The 19,715-nt window shown below is 50.6% G+C and overlaps 1 protein-coding gene across 6 annotated transcripts in view; it reads right to left on the bottom strand.

Annotated features, from left to right (window-relative positions):
- Positions 1 to 17,614, bottom strand: part of PACSIN2 (protein kinase C and casein kinase substrate in neurons 2) — a 111,736-nt gene extending 94,122 nt beyond the window's left edge. For 3 of the 6 annotated variants that reach the window (XM_033116830.1, XM_033116829.1, XM_033116831.1), the window contains exon 1: positions 17,482 to 17,613. The gene's annotated coding sequence lies outside the window, so the exon portion shown is untranslated. Of the gene's footprint in view, positions 1 to 3,011; positions 3,113 to 17,481 lie in introns of those variants that run through there. The other 3 variants (XM_033116824.1, XM_033116826.1, XM_033116827.1) reach the window with 3 other exon arrangements.
- Between the last annotated feature and the right edge of the window lie 2,101 nt (positions 17,615 to 19,715).

Below are 19,715 nucleotides of genomic sequence, written 5' to 3'. Positions count from 1 at the left end.
CTAGAGTTGAGTTTTGAAGGACGAGTAGAAGTTTAGCAAGCAAAGATGGGAAGATGGGCATTTACAGCCTAGGAAAGCACATTTGGGGAGGGAAACATGCAAGTGTAGCAACACGTGAGGTTGAACAGGTAAGAAGGGGCCAGACCACAAGTTTGGATTTTATTGTGAAGGCCAAAGGGAGCCAGTAGAGAATTTCAATCTGGTCAAATTGGCCAACCTCCCCACTACTGATAAGGAAAAGGAGGCAGCCACCTCAACCACTCCTGTTTGGGTTCATAAGAGTTAATGTAAAATGTTAAACCAAATCTCTCCTCCAACGTTCAGAATGGAAAGCCTGGCCCAAAGACCTTACATCTGCCTTCTCTGTGCCTCCGTTTCCTCATCTGTAAAATGGGCGGCAGCCACCCCACAGGGTTGTCGTGAGGACTGAATGGGTAACATCTGAAGGGCTTAGAGCAAAGGAAACGCTCCCTTGCCGTTAGGCGCCAGTGACGGTACTAGCAGTGCTAGTACCCGCGGTACCAGCAGCATATGGGTCAAGGCCAACTGCCCACAGGTCCAACAGCAGGCAAAGACGTTACCGCCTCTGTGAAGCTGCTCTGCGCTGGTGCAAAGGCAGAGCTGCTCCAACGCCCCTGTGACTGAAGGGCAAAAAGAGTGAGCACCCATACCCCACACACACAGTGACACAGCTGGCCCGAGGGGGGCCCGGAGCCCAGAGTGGAGCCGTGTTCCCTCTGTCAGAGGGCAGGGCACACGCTGCCAGCCCACCCAGATGGGAACAGCCCCTCCCGCCTTCCTCTGCTGCAGTGCATCCCCAGCCAGGCCCACACCCCACCCACCCAGGCACAGAAGGCTTACTGTCCCCTCACCTCTCTGTAGCTGGCAGGCTTCCACAGTAACCTCTAGAAACGAGACACTGCCCAGAACCCACCCACCAGAAAGTTCTGAAAGGCCCAGAGTAGAGGGACAGACCACATGGAATCTCAGCGGGCATCTGCCAGCCCCTTTCTCACACGCTGCTCAGTGACGGCACCTCTGCTCCCAAGAGGCTTAAGACACACGTGAAGTAAGGCAAGGGCCAGGCTGTATAAAGCTGATGAGACACGGGAGCTCTGTGCGCCTAGAACCATAATTCCCAGACCTTTGGATTTCACTAACTAAAAAATTTCCCCCAAAATTTGGGGGACTTTTCAACAAGTAATGCTGAAACCATTGGATATTCACAGACCAAAAATACATACTTCAATCCACACCTTACACCATACACAAAAAGTAAAATGGATCGTAGACCTAGATATAGAGCCTAAAACTATAAAACTTCTGTGAGAAAACATTTGTGACTTTGGATTAAGCAAAGATTTTAGCTATGGCAACCAACCAAAAAAGCACAAACCATAGAAGAACAAACAGACCATCAAATTTTTTAAACTTCTGCTCTTCAGAGAGCAGTGTGAAGAGAATGAAAAGACAAGCTACAGACTAAGAGAAAATATTTGCAAATCATGTATTTGATAAAGGCCTTATGCCCAGAATATATAAAGAAATCTCAACACTAAGTACAGACGGTCCTCACCTTACGATGGTTTGACTTACAGCTTTTCACCTTTACAACAGTGTGAAGGCGACTCACATACAGTAGAAACCAAACCTCGAATTTTGAATTTTGCTCTTTTTCCCGGGCTAGTGATCCCCTCCTGTCCTGATGCCGGGCAGTGGCCACAGCCCCTCAGCCGCACGACCACGAGGGGAAACAATTGATACTCTACAGTCTCCTCACTGTGTTAGAGGGTTTGCCCAGCCGCAGGTTAATGAAGCGTCTGAGCACGTTTAAGGCAGGCGAGGGGGGTTGAGCTACGATGTTCAGTAGGTCGGGTGCAGTACATGCATTTTGACTTACGATGTTTTCAACTTAGGACGGGTTTATTGGGATGTAACCCCATCATAAGTCAAGGAGTATCTGTAACACAATAACCCAAGTTTTTAAACAAGAAAATGATTTGAATAGCTAGTTCACCAAGGAAGACATACAGACAGCAAATAAGCACGTGAAAGGATGTTCAATATCATTAGTCATGAGGGAAACACAGATGAAAACCACTACTACAGACTTCACCGAACAGCAAAACTTCAAAACCCTGACCATACCAAGTATCGGTGAGGCCGCCGAGGGACTAGGATTCTCCCAGGCTGCTGTGGGAATGCAGGGCGGTCAGCACTGAAAACAAACAGGGCCGTGTATGTCATCCAGGCTCTCCACTCCAGTGTTTACTCAAGAGAAATGGAAAGCATATGTCTGTACAAAGACTGGTACACAAATGTTATAACAGCTTTCTCTGCAACAGCCCCAAATGACAAACAGCCTAAATGTCCACAATAGGTGAACGGATAAACAAACTGCGTATGTGTGTGTGGCATATCCACACACTGGATTAAAAAGAATGAAATACTGGTATATACTGCAGCATGGAGGAATCTTGAAATAATACTGCTGAGTGAAAAAGCCAGACTAAGAAAAGTATACACTGGATGATTCCATTTATGTAAAATTCTAGAAAACTCAAACTAACCTCCAGTGACAGAAGGCAGACCAGCAGTTGCCTGGGAGGGAGGACGGGCAGGTAGAAAGGACATAAAGTAGCCCAGGAAACTCTGGGTGTGATGAATACGTATGTTCATTATCTTGACTGTGGTGATGGTTAAATGGGCATATTCATACGATACTAAAACTTATCAAATTACACACTTTAAATATGTGCAACTTATTGACTGTTAATTATACTCAGCCAAATTGTTTGAAAGTTTGGAGGAAAACTACATAAGGCCGCAAGGTTTTTATTCTGTCAAGTAGTAAGACTACTCTTTAAAAACTACAAACTCTTATCGCCAACACTACAAGAAAGGACATTTTAAAACTAAAAGATACAGAGGTCACAATTTTATACTAAAAGCGAGCCCTTCCCAAGAAAAGGCGGTTTCTAACCTTAACATAAGAATCAGGCTGTCCTTACTTTTCTCACGTTGGTGAGAACACCATTTCAGAGTAGCTTCGATGACCCTCTGGGCTGGGGACACTTCCCCTGCTGTCTCCATGTCCAACCTGCACTTACTCCTGCAGAGGCAGCACGCCAGCTCCAGCAGCGGCCGGACGGTCATGCGTACTGTGGGACGCCCCAGACACCACGTCCCTCTCCTCCTGAAGGACAAGAAGTCACAAGGACAATGTACCTGGAGCACTGCCTGCCGCTAAAGAAGGGACCTGAAGAGCTGTTTACCTCGGAGCCAGAGTATCTGTGCTTTGCTGCAGGAAATGTTTCGTATATCAACGTTAAAACTGTTCGCTGGGAATCTTCCAGGCTAAAGCAAAAATAAAATACGAGCTCTAAAAAAGACGACGATATAGACTGGAGTCCTTGTGAAATTGTGCCAGATGCTAACAAAATCCAAAAAACCTCAGCAGCCGAGTCCTACCAGGAGACGGGGTAAAAAGATACCGTGCACGTCACGTGGTCCTCCCGCCCCCCTCCCGCCCCCCGTGGCTGCTTTAGTGGTGAGAACGCTGAGCAGGGGCCACGTCTGCTCTGGAGCCCACTTCCCCAAGCTCCAGCTGTCAGACCCAGAAGGACACCTCCAAACTCTGCAGGGTGCCAGGAGCAACGGGGGAGGGGGAGGAAGGGCCAACACCCTCAGTAAGTAAGCGGGCTGTTATTTCAAGACACCAAATGTACAAGGAATCCCGAGCAGTGCCCTGCAAGTGCACTCACGGGGACACCCCAGCTCCATCCACACACACGCCCCACACACAGCCACTGTGAGGCCACATCTCAGCCAGAAGCGTGTGCACACAGTGACAGTCCCCCGGAGTGGGAAGCAGCCAGGGAAGAGGCTCAGACAGGTCTTTTAAGTGGACTGGGGGTTACTGGGACGGGAATTCTGGGGTCTCTGTCCCCATGCAGGGTCCACGGGGGGGGAAGGGCACAGGTTTCAAGCAGGCACAACCTTGGCCTCTCAGACTCCTCACCCGTAGGAAGGGTCACATTGGCAGAGGGCCCAGGGCAGGAGTCCCGTGGGGCACAGCCACCCGTAGGGCCACAGCCCTGCAGCCAAGAAAAGAAGCCACACAGCTGCCCCTCCCCTCCCCACCGCACTCAGAAATCCTACAGGCGCTCTCTGGTCAGCCACCCAATCTCCACCTTACTCGGTTCAAACCTGGACACCCCCAACACTGCCTCGCCCTTCAGAATGGAAACTCCATTCGGAAAGCCTCCCCGACTCTCTCAGGCCTTGGCGACCAACCACGGTCCCTTGGTCACATAACATATGGAGAACGTTCCCCTGCCAACCTTGGGGCTTCTCCGGACCCGGCGGCCCGGGAAGAAAGACTGGGCAGCACATTTCATGGAGCCTGAGCCGAGCACAGAGCCCCCATTCCTCCATATGGAGTTGGCTTAGAAACACTAAATCCTGTCCTTTAGTCATGTTTCCAAATAACCCCAAAGGCGCAGTTTTGTGTTTGACATGAAGTCGTGGCAAGCCGGAGAAGGAAGCAGAGCTATAAAGTTATTAAATGTAAATATTTAAGGAACTAGCAGCTGTCGATGCCAGCAGGGTGCCAGCTTGCAAACTTCCAGTCAAAATAATGATTCTGTTATGTCAGGGGCTGAGTCAAGATCACAAATGCTGGTTCATTCCACCCTCTACAGAGGATACAAAGTTTTTGTAAAGCAACTTTTCAGAAAGTTACTCTGTCCATTGGGAAGTACCTGAAAACTTAAAGCAAGAAAACAACTGTCTGGTGGGGGTGGGGGAGCAGGGAGTGTGCATAGAAAGCTCCTCAGCCAAGTACTAAATGATTTGCATTTCAAATGTCATTCGCGAGGCAATTGTTTGGGACTGAGGATGGGATTATGTAATTCTGCTAACAGTAAATACATGTATTTGGTAACTTCAAGTGTCCATAACGTCTACCACCCTGAAAGCACGTTCCATTCCTGTTTCCATCCCTGACAAGGCAATTCGATGTGACCGGCAGGTGAAGCTTAAATTTCCGAGGCTGGAGAAACCAGTCAGAGGATGGAGATGGGCCAGGACCAAATGGTCACCACATTTAATTTTTTGTTGGCGTTTCTGCTGATGTCCTCAGGCCTGGCGTGCTCAATTCCACAACACTAAGCGGCACACTGACCCACGGCACAGGCACACACCCACTGCCCAGCTACGAGGCCTGTCACCCACCTCTCACACCCAGCCTGCCACCCGCAAAACAAAGCTGTCATAAGTGTCATTGTGCATGGAAAAGGAGGGCTCCTGGCATACAAGAGGCCTCAGTAAATATTAAATACTCAACAATCATTATGACAATGACGGAGAAGACAAAGCCTGTTCAAGAAGGTGAGAGCCGGGAGGAAACGGAGAGGCGGGCAGGGAGCCTCCCCACGCAGGTGGACGAGGCCTGCAAGCTCCGCCCACTGGCGCTGGCTTCCTCGGGGTCATGACCACACGCTGCTGAGAACGTGAGATCTTGGTCTATTGCATCCCTCCTATAACTCACTGCCTAGAACTGTGCCTGATACATGCCATTCAAATATCTGTTGACTAAGTGAATGGGGATGTATGAACCCACCAGAGTTGCACGCAAAAATGTTTCCATCCATTTTGGCGGGAGAGAATCTATTTCCAAGAAATTCTGAAGGAGATCTGAGACCCAAACACAGGTCAAAAAACATTGCTGGGTTCCACCCATGTGTCTCAGGACACCAGTGACCAAGGTCCGGTGAAAAGGGCAGTGAGTAGAGCAAAATCTAACAAAGAGAAGAGCTCTCCTAGAAGACGAAAGGTTCTCAGTGGCTGGCCTCCCTGCGATCACCGGCTGAGCCATGGGCAGGCCTAGCCTTTAAGTCTGCGGTATGGATTCAGGAATGTCCTTTCCAACTAGAGCCCCAGGTTAGGGAGGGAGCAGGACTTGTCACTGTACCATGAAGGGCCCGTAGGAGAGACAGGTGAGGGTGAGCCAGAATCAATGCTTCCAGAGAACCGAGGACCCAGCAGAATGCCTCGAGGCCCCGGGGCCATGAGGACCTTCTCGGTGCTCACAACACTCCTCCTGTTTGAAACTGCCATGGATTCTGAGCTCCCAAACCTGCTCCCACTTCACAACGCAGCCCAGCCACACTGCGGACTCCGTCTCCTCAACATGCCCTGATCTGTGATGCTGGACAGACAGAAGGATATACACAGGGCAGGAAACGGTCAGCAATAAACATCTACTGATCTCTCCCCACATAAAAGACCCTTTTTAAGATCAACAAGGTCCCTAGTTCCCCAGACGATAGTACTTTCAGCATTCAATGACCGAGGAAATCAAGATGACAATAGGCTAACTATACACACACGTTTTGAAATGCACTGGTATTTTATTCATCATGAGCACCACGTCATTTATACACGCAACATATAAATGGGGTGTGCGTGTGTGTGTGTGTGTGTGTGTACAGGGCCAGGAAAAATGCCGTCCACAGACTACGCCTGGTGGACAGAGCCCTGACTGAGCAGAGTCCCTCTGCAATCACCCCCAAGCACCCTGGAGAGCCAGGGTCCCCGTGGGGACCACCAATGCACGGAAGGCAGATGTGGTCTGAGGAGTTACTAAGCCTCTGGGAGACTGTTTCCTCAGCTGTGAGGCAGGAACCGAAGCGGCACGTGGCAGGATGGCGGAAGGCTGGGAGGCACACCAACGGCTGTACTCAGGGGGCGCTTAGGGGTCACCCTGTCCCACAGGTGGCGCATATCATCACTCAACCAGTCCTCACCACAATCCGTATCCCCATTTCAGAGGTGGGGAAAGTGGGGTGCAGAAAGACGCGGACACGGGCCCACGAGCCCCCAATAAACTGCAGCGCTGGGATTCAAGCGCAGGAGATGAGCCGCAGCGCTCTGGCCGTCCTGAGTCCTGCACACACCGGCAGCACAGGGCAACTGCAGACCCACACCTGCGAGAGCAGAAAGGAAAGAAAGAAACCCACGAGGAAATACAAGCAGCTGTAGAGATAACACAATGAGAGAAGTCTGGAATTCACAAACTGCGCCAGTTGGTTTCGTACAAGGCGACACACCGTCGCCCCCCCAGAGACCCAGTCTCAGTCATTTTGTCCAAGCGGAAGCCGAGAGCCTGTGCCCCTGCGGCTTGGTCGTTACCCTCCAGCTTGGCTGAGAAGCCGCAGGATGACTTGGGGCCTCTGTCCAGCCCCTGCCAGAGCCTTCACCACACACACAACCAACAGCTCAGCCAGTTGCCTAGGCAATAGTCAACCTAGACATGTTTCGGCATCTGAGGAAACCAGGCAAAGTACAGTTTCCATGCTTGTGATAAAAACACAGAATGCCAAGCACAGAGCAAAAAGCATTCCTCTAAAATTCGGATTTACTGGCAGAATAAACCCGGGTGAAGAGGAGCAGGAAGCTGGGCAGCGCCCACAGTCAGCCTGGCCCTGCAGTGCTGGCACCAAAACCCCACTGCGCCTGGGAAGCAAAACTCTTCTTATGTTTCTGTGTTGTGATTATTCCCACCTTACTATATAGTAATGCCTTCTGCTTTGTTGTGAATGTCAGCCTTTCTTAGCTAGGATAAGAGGAACCAAGAAAAGAGTTTTTGTCTATGGTGTGGCCAGCGAACTACAGGGGAAGCAGCCCCAGTGGGGGGCGAAGGGGGGCCATAAAGAAGAAACGGCTGGAGTCCAAGGGCAGGAACCCAAGGGTGAGAGCTGAGGTCGGCCACTGCTCTCCGCCTGGGGGCTCCCCCTTGACCCTGCTAAGCACGTTTTCCTTTGCAGACCCTGGAAAATCAGCCACTAGGAAAAGGACTCCACTTGGTCTGAGGGTGAATGCCTCAAGGGCGGTGGAAGGAGAAAACAGAAACCAAGCCATGAAAGAACACAGGGAACGAACGGCATGGTGACTTCAGAACAGTAAGACAAACAAACAAAACCAAGGCGAGTGAGAGCCGACACTATAAACCTCCCAGTATGTTCTCTGAGATGTTTGTCTAGCAATGAGCAGGGTACAGTGTTTCCCAGAAAATAAGACCTACGGGAAACTAAGCCCTAGCATGATTTTTCAGGATGACATCCCCTGAACATAAGCCCTAATGCGTCTTTTGGAGCCAACCTTAATATAAGACCTGGTCTTATTTTCGGGGAAAGGGAGGACCTTCCGTGAGAGCAGCCTCTACCTACAGGGGACTCAGGCAAAACCAGAGGCATCCCAAGAGCCCCCAGCCGTCCTGACGTATGAATGACCCGGGAAACAACTTTGCATAGTCTTTCCCAATATTCAGATTGGAAGTAAAGAAAACAAGAACACGTTCTAAGAGATACTGTGTTCAGAGTACACGGAGATTGAGCGATGAAGGCACGCAGCCACAAACACTGACCACCCTGGGAATGGAGAATTCGAGCTCAGGTGAGGAATAAAGAAAGCAGGAAAGACTTTTGCAAAGGCTGTTTCTTGCTTATAAAAGTAAAGCATCTAATTTGAGTAAAATGATATCCAGAAACTTTGGAAGGAAATGTGACTCATTTAAGAAACTCTCACAAAAGTTCCTTATCTCACAGATACTTGGAAGTTCCAAAGGCCAAGGCATCTTAGAGAAAGAATCCCTCAACACTTTTACCCATAAATATTAGAAAAATAAACCCACAAGGACAACGCCGGTTTCAAAACCCTCTAAGACATGCAGCTCCTTTCATCTTCTATTTCTGGGACTTCATCCCCAGGAACTAGTGACACAGATGAAAAATGAAATTATAAACTGCAAATTCATCTACAATAGCAAAAAAAGTGGAAATAACCTAAAATGTCCAGCATTAGGGGACTGCTTTAACCTCATTACAGGATTATGCAACCATTACATCTTTTTAAAGACAATGGTAAAAATATGAAAAATGTATGATAGAATATTTAAGCGAATCTAAATAACACGGTGGTAACAACGTCACTCAGTGAAATGGAGCTGGGCACGTGCGGTCAGGGTGGGCTTCAAAGCCTGTGCCCTGGCTACAACCTGCGTGACCTTGCCTCTCACGACCTGCAGTGCCTCACGTTCAGACTAGTCAGCTCAGATGAGGACAGAGCTAACGCACCTCTTACTCCTTCTGAAGCTTCGAACAAAGGTGGCAGCTATTGCTTCTGAATACATAATAAATCCCCGTGTGTATGGGAGGTAAACTATAAAAAGAGTTCTTTACTCAGAAAACTCTATTTTCTATGTTGTATCTTCAATATTTAAAAGACCTAAAAGAAAGCAAAAAAAAAGCCTTTTGACACAAAAATGACAATTATCACAAGCATAAAAACACACATCAGCTCTAATTTACTTGCATAATCTTCATTTGATAGCACAATGTCAAGAAAATGTGACACTCTCACAATTTTACAAAATGTGTGCAAAACCAATGCTCTACAGAAATGTAATTTCTTCTCCCTGGACAAACTGCTTTTTATTAGAATACGACATCTTTCAAATGCAGCTGGTGGAGGGTGAGGCAATGGTATACCTAAGCCAGGAATGCCCGGGCAGCTGTGGTGGCAGCAGAAGGTGGGCAGGTAAACAGGTGGACGAGCTGCGACCACCCTGACTCACGCCCAGCAGCCAGGCTGTTTAGAAGCCTCTCCCTTTCCTCCCTCAACTCCCTGCTGTATAAATTATTACAAACTTTCAGATTTCTTAACCAAGTTAGTTGCAGGCATACAGCCTACCTTAAACAAAAGACCACATAACTTGCCTGGTTTCTGAGAGGCGGAGATTAACTTTTAGAGATTATTTTCATATTTGCAGGCGAGTGACTCAGAATTCACTTATTCGAGGAACAAAATAAGTGAAATGAGCGTCAGGCTGAGGGTCGGCTCTGACGGCAGCCCAGTGAAGGTCATGCCACCTCTCAGAACCCCGGTTTACCCTCTGAAAGGGGGGTGAATGCTGTCTTGTGTGAGAATTAAATGAACAGGAATGTAAAGCTTCTTGCATGCTCTCTCTGAAACCCCCGAACCCGGAGGCCTGTCCCAGAAACACCCCCCCCCCCCCGCCCGACCCCGTCACTGGCACCTGTCCAGACTCCTTATCTGGTGACCCTTTGCTGGGGCAGAGGTCACAACTGCTTCCTTAATGGAAACATCGGCATGTCCACGCCACAGGGCACCCGGACCGGCCAGCTCTGTCCTCCAGCCCCAGTCAGCTACGAAACCCACTAACAGCGGCTTGGAGGTCCAGGCGGGGAGCAGGCCTGCTCTGTGGTTCCTCTGAAGACCACAACTCACAGACGTGGCGCGCTCAGTTGGCGACAGTGTAATTGGGTACAATGGAACACAAACGTAGTTTAAGACATGAAAATGTTCACAAACTACGGCTCGGGCATCACTTTATAATAATAAAATTTCATTCAATGGAATAGGAAACTTCAAAACACTACCACCACAGTTGATTCTGTGCGTGGAAGACCGTCCGCAGGCCCCCGCTAGGCCCCCCGCAGTCCGGACATGGACTGAGGCCTGGGTGGGGTCCCGGCCCACCAACCGCACGCAAAACCACCTACCCTTCCACGCCCTTCTTCTCCTCTGAACAGTGGCGAGGGGAGCAAACCAACAAGGCTGCTCTGAAAACAAAATGAGGGCTACGGGAAGTTCTTGGTAAACTGCAAATGCCTGCCACCAAGCTGCTTTTCTATGTATTTATTTTCATTATAAAGTCAAGCTACGACTTAAATATTCATTCCAAAAGTACAGGGGCCATGGTACAGTTTGGAAAACAAGAAATGTTCCATAATTCTCCAGCCTTAACACTCTGCTGTCTATTATTTTAACAATATTGTACGCATGTGATCAGTGTCCATACAGCTTCAGAACTTGCTATTGCAAAGCTCTGTGTTTTCCATCACCTAGTTATGAGTTATCGTCACCATCACAAGGTGCCCTTCCAATGCTGAGAGTCACTAAGTCACACCATATCAGCACAGGGGGAGGCTTTCTATAACCTGGGACATTCAGCTCAGTCGCAGACTCACCAACCAGAGGGAGCAAGGCCTCTGCGTGGCAGGGCTCCCTCAAAACTCAGAGAGGACATGACCACCCTGGGGCTTGCACCCCAGCAAAGAGGACAGGAACGTGCAGGTGGTGAGCAGAGGACTCGGGCTGTAGGTACCAGGATGGGAGCATTCCACGCAGGGCCAGCGGCCTCACCCACGTCAACACCCCTGACAGTATCCTGTGACCCCACGTCACCAAGAGAGGTCAAACTATACTCGGCTGGAGAAAAGGATAACACATTTTAGAAGGAATTTCAGTAGAATTGGATAACATAACATCCACTGGGCACTTTAAAGACAGTATATTTCGCTTCATTAGCAAATTCACTTACGTAGACACTGCACTTGGAGCAATCCCCAATTACTGAGCCGGACCAGGGACAAGGGACAGGTGGGTGCTGGGGTCTCAGGTCCATCACGTCACACTGCCCTCCCTCAGTCGTATGGGAAAGGTGCTGTCAGCATCCGGCTTTGGAGATGGGGGCGCATGTGGCCAAGGCAGGCCCCGCAGTTCCCTACTGGTGGAGCAGAAGCCGAGCCCAGGGCTGCTGACTGACCCGGGTACCTCTTTCCTATCCCCACGGCAGCATCAGCTTTTCTGCAGGAATGGCAGTGACCGGGATCTCCTGAACGCATGATCTGTGAATATAAACCACGTGGAAAGAGAAGCAGCGCCCAGGCAGCTGCTGCACGAGCAACCAAAAACCTAACTGCAGGCAAAGAAACTGAGTCAAGACTGATGCCAAGCCGCCTGCGGAAGCCCCGTTTGTTGGCGTTCGGCCACTGCCTCGTAGGAACATGGATGGCAGTGCTCAAGCCTCTGGAGACTAGCGAGCTTCGTCAAAATGAGCCGCCTGAATCGCCCTCCCCCGTCGGCATCCCTGACTGCTCCATGGATATGGCTTCTCCACAGAGCTTCAGCCTGCTGTCTACTGCCCCGAAACAGCTCCCACTGAACTCCAGCCTCGAGGAGGGGGCCCACACCCGAGCTCGGTGTGCCAGGCAGGTGACACCACCTGAAGCTGCCCACCCGCCTTCCATCCCTCCGCCCTCCGTGGCTCCTCTCACACCTAGCCACTGCACCCCACGGTGCTTTCCAGCTCTGCGCCTCCTGCACCTCCGCCTGGCCTCTCCTGCCAGCCATGGCCACCTGGAGAGCGCCTGCGGGTCTGGCCAAACCATTGCAAAGTCACCTCCCTCAAGGTCGGCTCTCTGCGGAGTCCTGAGGGCAGCCAGAGCCGCCCCCCTCAGGCGCTTCTACTTTGTCCACACTCCGATTTGCTACCGTCACCAGGAAATGTGCTTGCGTCTAGGCCCGCCTCCTGGCTGAGCTGCCTCTAGAGTTGGCGAGTCACCTTCATCTCAAAATCGCAGAGCTGCGTGTGGAGCCAGCAGCCAGGGCACTGCGCACGCAGTGGCCAGGACGCCCCCGTCACCCACCGCATCCACTTCCCCCGACCCACAGACACTCCCTCCAAACCCTCTCAGCCAGAGAGCGAAATGAAAATAAACAGCAGAAACTTCACAAAGCAGCCTCACTGAAGAAAGGCATTCCTCAGCTCACTGCTGACAACTCTGCCCTCCACCAGTATTTAAATCACAGACTGGAGGTCAGCGGACGAGAAGGGCTGACTACAGACGCAACCTTCCCGGCAAGAGTCAATGCTCATAACACTCACAGAGCTAACGAAGGCGGCTTTGCAGCCACTCCTGTGCTTCACCTGCTGCAAAGCTTCGCCGTGTGCTTCCCGGCACGGTGGCAGCAGCCTGGTGCTTACACTGCATCCTGGGCCCTGCTCTCGGACCGCCTCATTTCCTGACCAGGCTTCTACTTTTGGTGATTTCTACCACTTTATGTAGAATTCACTGACTGCCTTATACCTCCACCAATTCTTCTCTCCATGGAGTTGGCTTAGGGAAGCTGACACATGACATCAGGCTTTATACGCAGTGTCAGTGGCGCTGTGCGGTTCTGCCTCCTCCTCGGGTATCCTAAAAAAATGCACAAATACCCTTTTCCATGCCTGGACAGAGAATGACGTCAGCCCATCTCCTTCCAGGTATCAGACGTAACATGACAGGAGGACACAGATGGGCGCACACACACTTGAGTGATACCTACTGCATACCAGCCTCTGATTTCCCTATCTGGGTATCTGAAACATCTTTATGATGGATGATTCTTTTCATCAACAATGAACCAACATCTGTGAGGCTTTAAGCTTAGTGTGCATTTGCATACATGAGCTCTTTATGTAGCTGAGACTCTGCGCTGTCAATACACTGGAAAAAAAAAATCAGTCCTTAAAATATTCAGAATCTGGCAGAAAGCCACAGGAAGCCACTGTTGGCCTGCCATGGTCACTGGCACACTCCACACCCAGCTCTCACACCCACCCAACAGCTCTGGGCCCAGGGAGGGGCCTCCAGGCTGCAAGGAACGTCTTGTCTGTTGAGGACATATTTGGATGAGGCAAGTCAAATATTTGGAATTTTCACTTAACGTTTATTTCACAAGTTTCTCAAGTGCTAAGCAACTGAGAAGTAATCGTTTCAATGTACTCTCTAATCGATAAATATTAAACAAGTCTGCTCAAAACCTCCAAGTCCTACGAATGTGTCCCTATGGAAAAAACGGCAAGAAAAAAAAAATAAAAACGAAATCAGTAACCTTTTGAAGGTCTGGCAGAAAGGTGCTTAGTGATCCAAATTCAGACAAAAAACAGTCCTTTCAGCAGATGAACAAATAGTTTCCTCTGCAAGTGACACATTCTGGGATATTTTCACTGCCAAACATAACTCCTAATGACAACCACCTAGGAAACAAAACCTAATGGAAAAAACCCAAGCTGGCAACCAGAAGCCCCGGCTCTGCTCCCAGGGCAGGCCTTGGGCTGTGTGAGCCTACCAAAGTGGTGGCCAGGCCCGGTACCCCTTTCTTCCTCACAAAAAAGAACAGCTCTCACTACCTACACCATTCAGAAAAGTTTTAAGGACAAAAAAAATGAGAGATGAAATGCTTTGGAATGTGTGCTCTGTAAATACAGCTCATTATTAGTAGCTCAAAGATGACCGGGAAAATAGGCTTACAGAACATCAGAGGTGAGCGGATCCGGGAGTTGCTGATCTGGGTCCGAGCCTCTGAAGCTGTCCACATGTGTGCTTTCTGGGCTGGAGTTCCACTTATCAGATTCTCAGAAGGTTAAGCACCTCTGAGCCCCTCATTGTACAAACATGAAAACTGACACCTAAGATAATATGATCGTCCTAGGCCTCAGGGTCAGTCAGGGAAAGGCTGGACAGAGCCGAGGCTGCTGGTGGCCATCCATGTTCCCCTCACTCTATCGTCCCACATTTCTAGGGAGGAGAAAGTCACGTAAAGCTCATATAGCCACAGAGTGTGTTACACAAGCCACCGCACACGTGGTTTCTAATATTATAGCAAAGTTTCTATCCTTCTTCTTCCTTCTTAAGGCTTCCTGCTGAGGTCTTTGAGAGTTGAGGCTGCATTTTATGCATTTCTATGTTCTCATTCTGTCTAGTTCATACCTGGAGCCAAGAAACACTCAAATGGTTTTTTAATATTGAAATTTTTAAAAGATCAAATTTACACAATGTTACATGCCAAATATATTTCAATTTTTTTAAATAAATATTTTATTCAAGGAAACAAAAAAAAGACTATAGGGGGCTCTGTTTTATTAAGCAAACAGATTAATGTGCAATCATGAGGATAAATGCAAGTCAATACATAATTAAAGAAGGGGGATTTCTGTTGTTTTATGTGGGTTTTTAATCAAAATACCAAAACTTGTGCTCTTAGATAGCAGTTGCCCCTCAGCTAGTTAGTTACCTTTAGAACTCACAGATGCCGAGAATGTTGCCCTGCACAGAATACTTTCGGAATTCTTCTGTCCAGTCGGCAGACAGAGAGAGCATAAGTGTCTGAATACTAAGGAATTCCTTCCTACTGATACCAAGTAGTGGAGGGATTCCTACACTGCCATCCCCGGGACCACCACTGGGACCAATCAGGAGTCGGGTTTCAGGCACTGACTATGCTTCCAGGTATGTGAAGGATCACTGCCAGGGCCAGAAGAAAAGGTAGCTAAGCCACCTGTGGAATGCAAACTGATGTCGTAACTAAGGCATTGCTGCCTTCAGGTATGCAGCTGCAGTTCCAAACAATCTAATTGGAAAGAAACTGAGCCAGCACTATCACTCATGTGAAGGCGGTCATTACCCCATAATCCACAGGGTGGCCTCCACAGATAAGACAGGCCCAAGTCAGCTGGGCGGTTCAGGCGAGAGTGGCCAGAGAACATTTGGTAAATGCTAGCAGGATCTCTAAACACAAGGCAAGGTGCCATTACTATTATTAAGGAATCTATGCAATCTTTTTGATATTCCATAACATCCTGCACCAACAGATGACCCCATCAGAAGCAGGAAGTCTGCACATCATGTTCTTAACTCAGTGTGTACGGACTTTGAAGTGAACAGAGAAGAAACAAAAAGATTAAGGACAAACGCCCCTCAGCTCCCACCCCCCAAAAAATGGCCTGGTCATCAGGACTGGGGAAAGCCAACCTTATTTCCCAGAAGCAGACTGTGTTCAAACTCCAGATATTGCTTCTTACATATGCATACTTTTAGGTTTCAATATTATGATCTCTTATACATTTAAGACAAAGTAATAAAGTTCCAGTTCTCAAACAGCATGAGCTAAGAATGCCATTTCCATTCAAATGTTTGTATTCTTCTCCAAAAAGTGAATAAAGAGTGCAGATCTAATCACTCATCTACTCCTCTGTGTTATGTTACTTTCCCAAGTAATAAATATCATCAGCCTAATGGCCAGTTTCTTTAAAGCTTCAAGACAATTGTTAAAAGAAAAACACACCACAGAAAAGTTTTTGATGTAGTGGCCTCATATCTCAACTAGCATAACCTCACCAAGGAGATTGCCAAACTCCAGAATTAAGTTTAAATGCACACAAATGAGAGTTTCCCGTGTGAATCACGAGTAACCTAAGTTGCACTGGCTCCCATTCAATGCCTCTCTGAGGAGGCTGCAGGCAGGCTTATGAATCAAGTGAAATAAGAACGTTTGGGGCAAGAATGAGAGCCGGCTGGCATTCAACAGCGCCCACCTGGTCGGTTTCCTTGCCCTGGCCTCCAACCCGGCACTCCTAGGAGGGTTAAAATGCAACTTCAGCATATTGGGGTAACTGCAGAGGAGGGAAGGAAGGCGTGAGTTCACTGTCTGCAGCTCACGTTTAAATTCTTGGAGCCAGTCTCTCGATTTTCACCAGGACAGCCAGGGAGTGTTTGGTAAACAGTGCCATGAATAGCCAGCCCCTGGACACTGAGCTGCCTACCCTCCTCAACCACAAAAACACAGGGCAGTTGGGGAAAAGGAGAGACGGCCCAGGAACGGCACACACACCTTCCCTCTATCACCCCACCAGAGAAGAAATACTCAAAGGCTGCAGCTGTGTGGGTCCCAAGGAGACAGCACAGCTTGTTCCCCGGACCAACTCCGTCTGAAAAGAAAATCGGTAGCAGAAATCTCTCCCTCTCCAATCGTGAACCTGTCCGGATGCCCCGGCAGGCTCGGAAACCCGAGGAGGAGAAAGGGCGCTCACGTTTCTGTGAACCAGTGACAGTCTGGCACAACTCCGAGGGGCACAGGGGCGAACAGCTCCAGCCTGCCCGGCCTGTCCGCGGGCCCTAGGACCTGCTCACGAGGAAAGGCTTTGCCCCCGCCCCCCTGTAGGGCCAGGACAGGGGCAGAGACGGTGCAAAGGAAGGAAATGGAGGACGGTCATCAAAGAGCCCCAGATAAGCGCATCCGCGTCTGTGTGCTGCCTGCTCCCTCCGCCCCTTCCCTCCAGGCCACCCGTGGACCGAGCCCTGCCCTCCAACTGGCGCTTCGCAGCCACACCTCTCGTCCGGCGCGTCTCCCCGGCCGCCCTCGCCTACCGGCGCGTCCCCCACAGCCTCTCCGCACGCCTGGGCTTCCCTTCTCCCCGTGGCTGCCGCTCCGAAGTTGCTCCTGAAGTCGCCCGCTCCCCCTCTGCTGCAGCCCTGTGACCCCGCGGGCCCCGCGCCCGCACTTCTCTCCCGCGCGCCCCCCACGGCTCCCGGCGGCTCCCACCGCTCCTCAAGCCCGCCCACCGCCCTCCGAATGCCCCAGACGTCTTCTCCGAGGGACCCCTCGGCGCGCGCTGGGGCCCTGAACACACCCCCTCCCACGGCGACAGGAAGTTCGCGCGCCAGCAGCGCGGCCCCGGAGGCTGCCCTCCGCTCCGAGCGCGGCGGCCTGACAGGGCGCGGGCCCGGCCGCTGACCAGCGCACCCGCGTCCACCCGCACCGCCCCAACCGCCGCCGCGCGTCCCTCACCTCGGCCGCCGCTCGCCTCCCGACCCGCCGCGCACTCCGCTCCGGCCGCGACGGCGTCTCCGGCTCCGGCTCCGGCTCCCGCCCGGCTCCTGCACTCGCTCCGGCAGCGCTACCCGGCCCTGCCCTGCCCCGCCGTGGCCGCTTCTGCCGCCAGCGCCTAGCGCTCCGCCCACGCCGCACCCGCTGTGCTCGTCCCATTGGCTGTGGGGCGCCGAGCCCCGCCCCACAGCTCCTTCGGCGCCCGATTGGGCCATGGGAAAGTGGAGGTGGCACGCCCCCTAGCGCACAAAAAGGGACCTCCCTTGGGCGTCATTGGCGGATTTCCCTGTCAATCCAAGGGGGAGTGACTACTTAATTGGCCGAGAAGGCGGTTGGGGTCGCTATTCCCGAGGGGCTCCCAGGTCGCGGTCTACGGGGCTCGCTCCTGGAGCCAGATTTTTGTGACTTTGCGGGAACCCAAGAGTGGGTGACGCGGCAAGGCAGCACCGCACCTGACTGAGAAATCAGGGAAGTCTTTCTGAAAGTTTGTCAGTCATCAGCTGGGGTTTTCCAGCCCCCTAAGATCTGGGGGAGCTCAGCGCACACTGGTACTCCACGTCCTGTAAGAACCAGAGTCCTTCCCAAGGTTTCTGAACAGTATCTTTCACCTCTACCTCCAGCCTCCTGCTCTTCCCCACACGCTCACTAGTCCTCAGCATCATCACTTCTCCATTCGCCCACATCTCCCACAAATCCCCCTTCACACCAAGAACTAAAAGACTAGCAGGGGTTCCTGCAGACTGGATGCCACAGGGTGGCTTCGAGCCTGGCACTGCCCAGAAACACGAGACACCTCCTGAGCCCTTTTGGCCTCCTGGCCCAAGAGGTCATTACCTTGCCAAGTGACCCAGAGAAGGGTCCCTTCTTTTCTCTTCCCTTCTCAGGACAAAACCAAAATTCCTCTCATTTTCTTGCACCCAGCAATTTGATATTGTGGCTGAACTCTTTGGGTCTCCTTCTATCCCAGCAGCTTATCAGAGTATTTTTTTAAAGAGAGCTCCCCTTTGCCAGCTGTAAACCAATTCTGATCCCCACAAACATTTCACAACATTGTATCCAGCCTCCTCCTTCAGTCATATTGGGCCTTAAGTCCTGCTTCCTCCTTCCCCACTAAGGGGCCTTGGGCAAATCACTGCAGTTCTCTGCACCTGTGCCAGGTCTGTGACACAGGGATGCTGACAGAGCCCTCCTCACAGGGTTGTGGGGAAGAGTAAATGGGGAGAAGCAGGTAAAAGTATGGCGAGCAACTCTGGGCGTGCAGGCAAGTGCTTGGTACCTGAGCAGTTAACGTGGTCATGCTTTGTCACCAGCCACCTTGCTCCCTCTCCCCCACAAAAACGTGCCCATTACTGGCTCTGGAACCAAGGCTACCAGGTTAGTCCTTTAGTAGCCAGTTCCCATTAAGCAGCCAGGAGAAACCAACAGCCCAGTTTAAAACACACTTTCACAGAGAACAAAACATTCTCAAAAAAAAATAAAACATCCAGCTATAGTTGTAATGCTAGTAAAATATTCTTATACAGTGATATACATGCTTCTTTCAAGGAAAAAAAAAATCAGTCTGTTTGTTACAGACATTCGCTGGATAATTAATTCCAATGTGCAGGGTTGGCGGGGAAGGGGGTCAGGGTCCTGCTCAGTCCTGCTCATGTTCCTGGGAAGACTCTGCAAGGACCTAGAGTCTAGAAGAGACAGAGAACTCACCTCCCACCAAGGGACAGCAGTGATCCCAGAGGAGGAGAAACTCTCAGGAGGAAGGTAGTGATAGCTAACTGAGCCAAGGTAGATGGAAATTATGAGCGCAAAGGCCCAGAGGCAAGAAATCCTGCTCTCCAAAGAGAGGGGAGTGTTCCGCTTGGCTGGAGCATCGCAAACAGGAGAAGTGGGGGGAAATAGGGTGGGGAAGGCAGCTGAGCTGCGAGGAGCTGCGATGCTGGCAAGTTGCTCGGCCACTCCAGGTCTCAGTGCTCTCAACTGTAAAATGAGGATAACCACAGAATCTAGCGCTGGGGGCAAGTTGGAGGGTTCTTGAGATCACACCTGGGATGCTGTTAGGATATAGTCGAGACAGTCCCTGGTTGTTGAGTGTGTCCAAGGCCCTCGTACGCATTTTTAAGTGCTTTTAAGTAAAACTGCTTTTTAAAAATCTGTGATTGAAAAAAAAAAAAAGACCCCAGAACGTGTTCTGTGCACCA

The sequence above is a fragment of the Rhinolophus ferrumequinum genome, chromosome 10, assembly GCF_004115265.2.
Source record: "Rhinolophus ferrumequinum isolate MPI-CBG mRhiFer1 chromosome 10, mRhiFer1_v1.p, whole genome shotgun sequence".
NCBI lineage: Eukaryota > Metazoa > Chordata > Mammalia > Chiroptera > Rhinolophidae > Rhinolophus > Rhinolophus ferrumequinum.
Note: the sequence above shows the minus strand (reverse complement) of the source record. Positions and strands in the feature narration are given on the sequence as shown.